Here is a 14,808-nt window from a genome sequence, read left to right on the forward strand (position 1 = left end):
TACACCTCACTCTCCACAACATTGAAATATAACGCTACACATCACTCTGCACAACATTGAAAACAGCACTCTGCACATCACTCTGCACAACATTGAAAACATCACTCTACACATCACTCTACACAACATTGAAAACATCACTCTACACATCACTCTGCACAACATTGAAAACATCACTCTAAACATCACTCTGCACACCATTGAAAACATCACTCTGCACATCACTCTACACAACATTGAAAACATCACTCTACACTTCACTTTACACAACATTGAAAACATCACTCAACACATCACTCTACACAACATTGAAAACATCACTCTGCACACCACTCTACACAATATTGAAAACTCACTCTACACAGCACTCTACACAACATTGAAAACATCACTCTGCACAACAATCTACGCAACATTGATAACATCACTCTACACATCACTCTACACAACATTGAAAACATCACTCTACACAACAATCTACACAACATTGAAAACATCACTCTGCACATCACTCTACACAATATTGAAAACATCACTCTACACAGCACTCTACACAGCATTGAAAACATCACTCTACACATCACTCGACACAATATTGAAAACATCACTCTATACATCACTCTACACAACATTGTAAACATCACTCGACACATGACTCTACACAACATTGAAAACATCATTCTACATATCACTCTGCACAACATTGAAAACATCACTCTAAACATCACTCTACAGAACATTGAAAACATCACTCTACACATCACTCTCCACAACATTGAAAACATCACTCTAAACATCACTCTGCACAACATAGAAAACATCACTCTGCACCTCACTCTGCACAACATTGAAAACATCACTCTGCACATCACTCCACACAACATTGAAAGCATCACTCTACACATCACTCAGCACAACATTGAAAACATCACTCTACACATCACTCTGCACAACATTGAAAACATCACTCTACACATCACTCTACACAACTTTGAAAACATCACTCTACACTTCACTCTGCACGACATTGAAAACATCACTCAACACATCGCTCTACACAACATTGAAAACATCACTCTGCACATCACTCTACACAACATTGAAAACATCACTCTACAAAGCACTCTACACAACATTGAAAACATCACTCTGCACAACAATCTACACAACATTGAAAAGATCACTCTACACATCAGTCTAAACAACATTGAAAACATCACTCTACACATCACTCAGCACAACATTGAAAACATCATTCTACACATCACTCTGCACAACATTGAAAACATCACTCTGCACATCACTCTACACAACTTTGAAAACATCACTCTACACTTCACTCTGCACAACATTGAAAATATCACTCTACATATCACTCTGCACAACATTGAAAACATCACTATACATATCACATCACTCTACACATCACTTTACACAACATTGAAAACATCACTCTACACATCACTCTACACAACATTGAAAACATCACTCTACACTTCACTCTACACAACATTGAAAACATCACTCTACACTACATTGAGAACATCACTCTACACATAACTCTACACAACATTGAAAACATCACTATACACAGCACTCTACACATCATTGAAAACAGCAGTCTGCACTTCACTTTACACAACATTGAAAACATCACTCAACACATCAATCTACACAACATTGAAAACATCAATCTGACATCACTCTACACAATATTGAAAACATCACTCTACACAGCACTCTACACAACATTGAAAACATCACTCTACACAACAATCTACACAACATTGATAACATCACTCTGCACATCACTCTACACAACATTGAAAACATCACTCTACACAGCACTCTACACAACATTGAAAACATCACTCTACACATCACTCTACACAACATTGAAAACAGCACTCTACACAGCATTGAAAACATCACTTTACACATCACTCTACACAACATTGAAAACATCACTCTATACATCACTCTACACAACATTGTAAACATCACTCTACACATGACTCTACACAACATTGAAAAAATCACTCTGTACCCCACTCTGCACAACATTGAATACATCACTCTATACATCACTCTACAGAACATTGAAAACATCACTCTACACATCACTCTCCACAACTTTTAAATATCACTCTACACATCACTCTACATAACACTGAAATCATCACTCTACACATCACTCTGCACAACTTTGAAAATATCACTCTACACATCACTCTACACAACATTGAAAACATCACTCTACACATCACTCGACACAACATTGAAAACATCGCTATACACATCACTCTGCACAACATTGAAAACATCACTCTGCACATCACCCTGCACAACATTGAAAACACCACTCTACACATCACTCTCCACAACATTGAAAACATGACTCTACACATCACTCTGCACAACATTGAAAACATCACTCTACACATCACTCTGCACAACATTGAAAACATCACTCTACACAACATTGAAAACATCACTCTACACTTCACTTTACACAACATTGAAAACATCACTCAACACATCACTCTACACAACATTGAAAACATCACTCTGCACATCACTCTACACAATATTGAAAACATCAATCTACACAGCACTCTACACAACATTGAAAACATCACTCTACACAACAATCTACGCAACATTGAAAACATCACTCTCCACATCACTCTATACAACATTGAAAACATCACTCTACACATCACTCAGCACAACATTGAACACATCACTCTACACATCACTCTGCACAACATTAAAAACATCACTCTACACATCACTCTACACAACTTTGAATACATCACTCTACACTTCACTCCACACAACATTGAAAACATCGCTCAACATATCGCTCTGCACAACATTGAAAACATCACTCTGCACATCACTCTATACAACATTGAAAACATCACTCTACACAATAATCTACACAACATTGAAAACATCACACTACACATCACTCTACACAACATTGAAAACTTCTATCAACACGTCAATCTATACAATATTGAAAACATCACTCTACACATCACTCTACACAACATTGAAAACATCACTCTACACATCAATCTATACAATATTGAAAACATCACTCGACACATCACTCCACACAACATTGAAAACATCACTCTATATATCACTCTGCACAACATTGAAAACATCACTCTACACATCACTCGACACAACATTGAAAACATCACTCTGCACCTCACTCTGCACAACATTGAAAACATCACTCTGCACATCACTCCACACAACATTGAAAACATCACTCTACACATTACTCAGCACAACATTGAAAACATCACTCTACACATCACTCTGCACAACATTGAAAACATCACTCTACACATCACTCTACACAACTTTGAAAACATCACTCTACACTTCCCTCTACACAACATTGAAAACATCACTCAACACATCACTCTACACAATATTGAAAACATCACTCTGCACATCACTCTACACAACATTGAAAACATCACTCTACACAGCACTCTACACAACATTGAAAACATCACTCTGCACAACAATCTACACAACATTGAAAAGATCACTCTACATATCACTCTGCACAACATTGAAAACATCACTATACCTATCACATCACTCTACACATCACTCTACACAACATTGAAAACATCACTCTATACATCACTCTACACAGCATTGTAAACATCACTCTACACATCACTCTGCACAACATTGAGAACATCACTCTGCACATCACTCTACACAACATTGAATTCATCACGCAACACATCACTCTACACAACATTGAAAACGTCAATCTACACATCACTCTACAGAACATTGAAAACATCACTCTACACATCACTCGACACAACATTGTAAACATCACTCTACACATAACTCTGCACACCATTGAAAACATCACTCTACACTTCACTCTACACAACATTGAAAACATCGCTCTAAACAACAATCTACACAACATTGAAAACATCAATCTACACTTCACTCTGCAGAATATTGAAAACATCACTCTACACATCACTCTACACAACATTGAAAACATCACTCTATACATCACTCAACACAACATTGAAAAAATCACTCTGTACATAATTCTGCACAACATTGAAAACATCAATCTACACAACAATCTACACAACATTGAAAACATCACTCTGCACATCACTCTACACAACTTTGAAAACATCACTCTACACTTCACTCTGCACAACATTGAAAATATCACTCTACATATCACTCTGCACAACATTGAAAACATCACTATACATATCACATCACTCTACACATCACTTTACACAACATTGAAAACATCACTCTACACATCACTCTACACAACATTGAAAACATCACTCTACACTTCACTCTACACAACATTGAAAACATCACTCTACACTACATTGAGAACATCACTCTACACATAACTCTACACAACATTGAAAACATCACTATACACAGCACTCTACACATCATTGAAAACAGCAGTCTGCACTTCACTTTACACAACATTGAAAACATCACTCAACACATCACTCTACACAACATTGAAAACATCAATCTGCACATCACTCTACACAATATTGAAAACATCACTCTACACAGCACTCTACACAACATTGAAAACATCACTCTACACAACAATCTACACAACATTGATAACATCACTCTGCACATCACTCTACACAACATTGAAAACATCACTCTACACAGCACTCTACACAACATTGAAAACATCACTCTACACATCACTCTACACAACATTGAAAACAGCACTCTACACAGCATTGAAAACATCACTTTACACATCACTCTACACAACATTGAAAACATCACTCTATACATCACTCTACACAACATTGTAAACATCACTCTACACATGACTCTACACAACATTGAAAAAATCACTCTGTACCCCACTCTGCACAACATTGAATACATCACTCTATACATCACTCTACAGAACATTGAAAACATCACTCTACACATCACTCTCCACAACTTTTAAATATCACTCTACACATCACTCTACATAACACTGAAATCATCACTCTACACATCACTCTGCACAACTTTGAAAATATCACTCTACACATCACTCTACACAACATTGAAAACATCACTCTACACATCACTCGACACAACATTGAAAACATCGCTATACACATCACTCTGCACAACATTGAAAACATCACTCTGCACATCACCCTGCACAACATTGAAAACACCACTCTACACATCACTCTCCACAACATTGAAAACATGACTCTACACATCACTCTGCACAACATTGAAAACATCACTCTACACATCACTCTGCACAACATTGAAAACATCACTCTACACAACATTGAAAACATCACTCTACACTTCACTTTACACAACATTGAAAACATCACTCAACACATCACTCTACACAACATTGAAAAAATCACTCTGCACATCACTCTACACAATATTGAAAACATCACTCTACACAGCACTCTACACAACATTGAAAACATCACTCTACACAACAATCTACGCAACATTGAAAACATCACTCTCCACATCACTCTACACAACATTGAAAACATCGCTCAACATATCGCTCTGCACAACATTGAAAACTTCACTCTGCACATCACTCTATACAACATTGAAAACATCACTCTACACAATAATCTACACAACATTGAAAACATCACACTACACATCACTCTACACAACATTGAAAACTTCTATCAACACGTCAATCTATACAATATTGAAAACATCACTCTACACATCACTCTACACAGCATTGAAAACATCACTCTACACAGCACTCTACCCAACATTAAAACCATCACTCTACACAACAATCTACACAACATTGAAAAGATCACTCTACACATCACTCAACACAACATTGAAAACATCACTCTACACATCAATCTATACAATATTGAAAACATCACTCGACACATCACTCCACACAACATTGAAAACATCACTCTATATATCACTCTGCACAACATTGAAAACATCACTCTACACATCACTCGACACAACATTGAAAACATCACTCTGCACCTCACTCTGCACAACATTGAAAACATCACTCTGCACATCACTCCACACAACATTGAAAACATCACTCTACACATTACTCAGCACAACATTGAAAACATCACTCTACACATCACTCTGCACAACATTGAAAACATCACTCTACACATCACTCTACACAACTTTGAAAACATCACTCTACACTTCCCTCTACACAACATTGAAAACATCACTCAACACATCACTCTACACAATATTGAAAACATCACTCTGCACATCACTCTACACAACATTGAAAACATCACTCTACACAGCACTCTACACAACATTGAAAACATCACTCTGCACAACAATCTACACAACATTGAAAAGATCACTCTACATATCACTCTGCACAACATTGAAAACATCACTATACCTATCACATCACTCTACACATCACTCTACACAACATTGAAAACATCACTCTATACATCACTCTACACAGCATTGTAAACATCACTCTACACATCACTCTGCACAACATTGAGAACATCACTCTGCACATCACTCTACACAACATTGAATTCAGCACTCTGCACATCACTCTGCACAGCTTTGAAAACATCACTCTACACATCACTCTACACAACATTGAAAACACCACTCTACACATCACTCTACACACCATTGAAAACATCACTCTACACAACACTCTACACAACACTGAAAACTTCACGCAACACATCACTCTACACAACATTGAAAACGTCAATCTACACATCACTCTACAGAACATTGAAAACATCACTCTACACATCAGTCGACACAACATTGTAAACATCACTCTACACATAACTCTGCACACCATTGAAAACATCACTCTACACTTCACTCTACACAACATTGAAAACATCGCTCTAAACAACAATCTACACAACATTGAAAACATCAATCTACACATCACTCTGCAGAATATTGAAAACATCACTCTACACATCACTCTACACAACATTGAAAACATCACTCTATACATCACTCAACACAACATTGAAAAAATCACTCTGTACATAATTCTGCACAACATTGAAAACATCAATCTACACAACAATCTACACAACATTGATAACATCACTCTGCACATCACTCTACACAACATTGAAAACATCACTCTACACAGCACTCTACACAACATTGAAAACATCACTCTACACATCACTCTACACAACATTGAAAACATCACTCTACACAGCACTCTACACAGCATTGAAAACATCACTCTACACATCACTCTACACAACATTGAAAACATCACTCTATACATCACTCTACACAACATTGTAAACATCACTCTACACATGACTCTACACAACATTGAAAAAATCACTCTGTACCCCACTCTGCACAACATTGAATACATCACTCTATACATCACTCTACAGAACATTGAAAACATCACTCTACACATCACTCTCCACAACTTTTAAACATCGCTATACACATCACTCTGCACAACATTGAAAACATCACTCTGCACATCACCCTGCACAACATTGAAAACATCACTCTACACATCACTCTCCACAACATTGAAAACATCACTCTACACATCACTCTGCACAACATTGAAAACATCACTCTACACATCACTCTGCACAACATTGAAAACATCACTCTATACAACATTGAAAACATCACTCTACACTTCACTTTACACAACATTGAAAACATCACTCAACACATCACTCTACACAACATTGAAAACATCACTCTGCACATCACTCTACACAATATTGAAAACATCACTCTACACAGCACTCTACACAACATTGAAAACATCACTCTGCACAACAATCTACGCAACATTGAAAACATCACTCTCCACATCACTCGACACAACATTGAAAACATCACTCTACACAACAATCTACACAACATTGAAAACATCACTCTACACATCACTCAGCACAACATTGAACACATCACTCTACACATCACTCTGCACAACATTGAAAACATCACTCTACACATCACTCTCCACAACATTGAAAACATCACTCTACACATCACTCTGCACAACATTGAAAACATCACTCTACACATCACTCTGCACAACATTGAAAACATCACTCTATACAACATTGAAAACATCACTCTACACTTCACTTTACACAACATTGAAAACATCACTCAACACATCACTCTACACAACATTGAAAACATCACTCTGCACATCACTCTACACAATATTGAAAACATCACTCTACACAGCACTCTACACAACATTGAAAACATCACTCTGCACAACAATCTACGCAACATTGAAAACATCACTCTCCACATCACTCGACACAACATTGAAAACATCACTCTACACAACAATCTACACAACATTGAAAACATCACTCTACACATCACTCAGCACAACATTGAACACATCACTCTACACATCACTCTGCACAACATTGAAAACATCACTCTACACGTCACTCTACACAACTTTGAATACATCACTCTACACTTCACTCCACACAACATTGAAAACATCACTCAACGTATCGCTCTACACAACATTGAAAACATCACTCTGCACATCACTCTATACAACATTGAAAACATCACTCTACACAGCACTCTACACAACATTGAAAACATCACTCTACACAACATTCTACACAACATTGAAAACATCACTCTACACATCACTCTACACAACATTGAAAACATCACTCAACACGTCAATCTATACAATATTGAAAACATCACTCTACACATCACTCTACACAGCATTGAAAACATCACTCTACACTTCACTTTACACAACATTGAAAACATTACTCAACACATCACTCTACACAACATTGAAAACATCACTCTACACAGCACTCTACACAACATTGAAAACATCACTCTGCACAACAATCTACACAACATTGAAAAGATCACTCTACACATCAGTCTACACAACATTGAAAACATCACTCTACACATCACTCAGCACAACATTGAAAACATCATTCTACACATCACTCTGCACGACATTGAAAACATCACTCTACACATCACTCTACACAACTTTGAAAACATCACTTTACACTTCACTCTGCACAACATTGAAAATATCACTCTACATATCACTCTGCACAACATTGAAAACATCACTATACATATCACATCACTCTACACATCACTCTACACAACATTGAAAACATCACTCTACACATCACTCTACACAACATTGAAAACATCACTCTACACTTCACTCTACACAACATTGAAAACATCACTCTACACTACATTGAAAACATCACTCTACACATCACTCTACACAACATTGAAAACATCACTATACACATCACTCTACACATCATTGAAAACAGCAGTCTGCACTTCACTTTACACAACATTGAAAACATCACTCAACACATCACTCTACACAACATTGAAAACATCAATCTGCACATCACTCTACACAATATTGAAAACATCACTCTACACAGCACTCTACACAACATTGAAAACATCACTCTACACAACAATCTACACAACATTGATAACATCACTCTGCACATCACTCTACACAACATTGAAAACATCACTCTACACAGCACTCTACACAACATTGAAAACATCACTCTACACATCACTCTACACAACATTGAAAACATCACTCTACACAGCACTCTACACAGCATTGAAAACATCACTCTACACATCACTCTACACAACATTGAAAACATCACTCTATACATCACTCTACACAACATTGTAAACATCACTCTACACATGACTCTACACAACATTGAAAAAATCACTCTGTACCCCACTCTGCACAACATTGAATACATCACTCTATACATCACTCTACAGAACATTGAAAACATCACTCTACACATCACTCTCCACAACTTTTAAATATCACTCTACACATCACTCTACATAACACTGAAATCATCACTCTACACATCACTCTGCACAACTTTGAAAATATCACTCTACACATCACTCTACACAACATTGAAAACATCACTCTACACATCACTCGACACAACATTGAAAACATCGCTATACACATCACTCTGCACAACATTGAAAACATCACTCTGCACATCACCCTGCACAACATTGAAAACATCACTCTACACATCACTCTCCACAACATTGAAAACATCACTCTACACATCACTCTGCACAACATTGAAAACATCACTCTACACATCACTCTGCACAACATTGAAAACATCACTCTACACAACATTGAAAACATCACTCTACACTTCACTTTATACAACATTGAAAACATCACTCAACACATCACTCTACACAACATTGAAAACATCACTCTGCACATCACTCTACACAATATTGAAAACATCGCTCTACACAGCACTCTACACAACATTGAAAACATCACTCTACACAACAATCTACGCAACATTGAAAACATCACTCTCCACATCACTCTACACAACATTGAAAACATCACTCTACACATCACTCAGCACAACATTGAACACATCACTCTACACATCACTCTGCACAACATTGAAAACATCAGTCTACACATCACTCTACACAACTTTGAATACATCACTCTACACTTCACTCCACACAACATTGAAAACATCACTCAACATATCGCTCTACACAACATTGAAAACATCACTCTGCACATCACTCTATACAACATTGAAAACATCACTCTACACAGCACTCTACACAACATTGAAAACATCACTCTACACAACAATCTACACAACATTGAAAACATCACTCTACACATCACTCTACACAACATTGAAAACATCACTCAACACGTCAATCTATACAATATTGAAAACATCATTCTACACATCACTCTACAGAGCATTGAAAACATCACTCTACACTTCACTTTACACAACATTGAAAACATTACTCAACACATCACTCTACACAACATTGAAAACCTCACTCTGCACATCACTCTACACAATATTGAAAACATCACTCTACACAGCACTCTACCCAACATTAAAACCATCACTCTACACAACAATCTACACAACATTGAAAACATCACTCTACTATTCACTCAACACAACATTGAAAACATCACTCTACACATCAATCTATACAATATTGAAAACATCACTCGACACATCACTCCACACAACATTGAAAACATCACTCTATATAACACTCTGCACAACATTGAAAACATCACTCTACACATCACTCGACACAACATTGAAAACATCACTCTGCACCTCACTCTGCACAACATTGAAAACATCACTCTGCACATCACTCTGCACAACATTGAAAACATCACTCTACACATCACTCTACACAACATTGAAAACACCACTCTACACATCACTCTACACACCATTGAAAACATCACTCTACACATCACTCTACACAACACTGAAAACATCACGCAACACATCACTCTACACAACATTGAAAACGTCAATACACATCACTCTACAGAACATTGAAAACATCACTGTACACATCACTCGACACAACATTGTAAACGTCACTCTACACATAACTCTGCACACCATTGAAAACATCACTCTACACTTCACTCTACACAACATTGAAAACATCGCTCTAAACAACAATCTACACAACATTGAAAACATCAATCTACACATCACTCTGCAGAATATTGAAAACATCACTCTACACATCACTCTACACAACATTGAAAACATCACTCTATATATCACTCAACACAACATTGAAAAAATCACTCTGTACATCATTCTGCACAACATTGAAAACATCAATCTACACAACAATCTACACAACATTGATAACATCACTCTGCACATCACTCTACACAACATTGAAAACATCACTCTACACAGCACTCTACACAACATTGAAAACATCACTCTACACATCACTCTACACAACATTGAAAACATCACTCTACACAGCACTCGACACAACATTGAAAACATCGCTATACACATCACTCTGCACAACATTGAAAACATCACTCTGCACATCACCCTGCACAACATTGAAAACATCACTCTACACATCACTCTCCACAACATTGAAAACATCACTCTACACATCACTCTGCACAACATTGAAAACATCACTCTACACATCACTCTGCACAACATTGAAAACATCACTCTACACAACATTGAATACATCACTCTACACTTCACTTTACACAACATTGAAAACATCACTCAACACATCACTCTACACAACATTGAAAACATCACTCTGCACATCACTCTACACAATATTGAAAGCATCACTCTACACAGCACTCTACACAACATTGAAAACATCACTCTACACAACAATCTACGCAACATTGAAAACATCACTCTCCACATCACTCTACACAACATTGAAAACATCACTCTACACATCACTCAGCACAACATTGAACACATCACTCTACACATCACTCTGCACAACATTGAAAACATCACTCTACACATCACTCTACACAACTTTGAATACATCACTCCACACTTCACTCCACACAACATTGAAAACATCACTCAACATATCGCTCTACACAACATTGAAAACATCACTCTGCACATCACTCTATACAACATTGAAAACATCACTCTACACAGCACTCTACACAACATTGAAAACATCACTCTACACAACAATCTACACAACATTGAAAACATCACTCTACACATCACTCTACACAACATTGAAAACATCACTCAACACGTCAATCTATACAATATTGAAAACATCACTCTACACATCACTCTACACAGCATTGAAAACATCACTCTACACTTCACTTTACACAACATTGAAAACATTACTCAACACATCACTCTACACAACATTGAAAACATCACTCTGCACATCACTCTACACAATATTGAAAACATCACTCTACACAGCACTCTACCCAACATTAAAACCATCACTCTACACAACAATCTACACAACATTGAAAAGATCACTCTACACATCACTCAACACAACATTGAAAACATCACTCTACACATCAATCTATACAATATTGAAAACATCACTCGAAACATCACTCCACACAACATTGAAAACATCACTCTATATATCACTCTGCACAACATTGAAAACATCACTCTACACATCACTCGACACAACATTGAAAACATCACTCTGCACCTCACTCTGCACAACATTGAAAACATCACTCTGCACATCACTCCACACAACATTGAAAACATCACTCTACACATTACTCAGCACAACATTGAAAACATCACTCTACACATCACTCTGCACAACATTGAAAACATCACTCTACACAACTTTGAAAACATCACTCTACACTTCCCTCTACACAACATTGAAAACATCACTCAACACATCACTCTACACAATATTGAAAACATCACTCTGCACATCACTCGACACAACATTGAAAACATCACTCTACACAGCACTCTACACAACATTGAAAACATCACTCTGCACAACAATCTACACAACATTGAAAAGATCACTCTACATATCACTCTGCACAACATTGAAAACATCACTCTACCTATCACATCACTCTACACATCACTCTACACAACATTGAAAACATCACCCTATACATCACTCTACACAGCATTGTAAACATCACTCTACACATCACTCTGCACAACATTGAGAACATCACTCTGCACATCACTCTACACAACATTGAATTCATCACTCTGCACATCACTCTGCACAATATTGAAAACATCACTCTACACATCACTCTACACAACATTTAAAACACCACTCTACACATCACTCTACACACCATTGAAAACATCACTCTACACATCACTCTACACAACACTGAAAACATCACGCAACACATCACTCTACACAACATTGAAAACGTCAATCTACACATCACTCTACAGAACATTGAAAACATCACTCTACACATCACTCGACACAACATTGTAAACATCACTCTACACATAACTCTGCACACCATTGAAAACATCACTCCAAACAGCACTCTACACAACATTGAAAACATCGCTCTAAACAACAATCTACACAACATTGAAAACATCACTCTATACATCACTCAACACAACATTGAAAAAATCACTCTGTACATCATTCTGCACAACATTGAAAACATCAATCTACACAACAATCTACACAACATTGATAACATCACTCTGCACATCACTCTACACAACATTGAAAACATCACTCTACACAGCACTCTACACAACATTGAAAACATCACTCTACACATCACTCTACACAACATTGAAAACATCACTCTACACAGCACTCTACAGAACATTTAAAACATCACTCTACACATCACTCTTCACAACATTGAAAACATCACTCTACACAACAATCTACACAACATTGAAAACATCAATCTACACAGCACTCTACACAACATTGAAAACATTACTCAACACATCACTCTGCACAACATTGAAAACACCACTCTGCACATTACTTAGCACATCATTGAAAACATCACTCTACACAACATTGAAAACATTACTCTACACATCACTCTGCACAACATTGAAAACATCACTCAACACATCACTCTGCACAACATTGAAAACATCACTCTACACAGCACTCTACACAACATTGAAAACATCACTCTACACTTCCCTTTACACAACATTGAAAACATCACTCAACACATCACTCTACACAACATTGAAAACATCACTCTGCACATCACTCTGCACAATATTGAAAACATCACTCTACACAGCACTCTACCCAACATTGAAAGCATCACTCTACAAAACAATCTACACAACATTGAAAAAATCACTCTAC

The sequence above is a fragment of the Pristiophorus japonicus genome, chromosome 29 (assembly GCF_044704955.1).
Source record: "Pristiophorus japonicus isolate sPriJap1 chromosome 29, sPriJap1.hap1, whole genome shotgun sequence".
Taxonomy (NCBI): Eukaryota; Metazoa; Chordata; class Chondrichthyes; family Pristiophoridae; genus Pristiophorus; species Pristiophorus japonicus.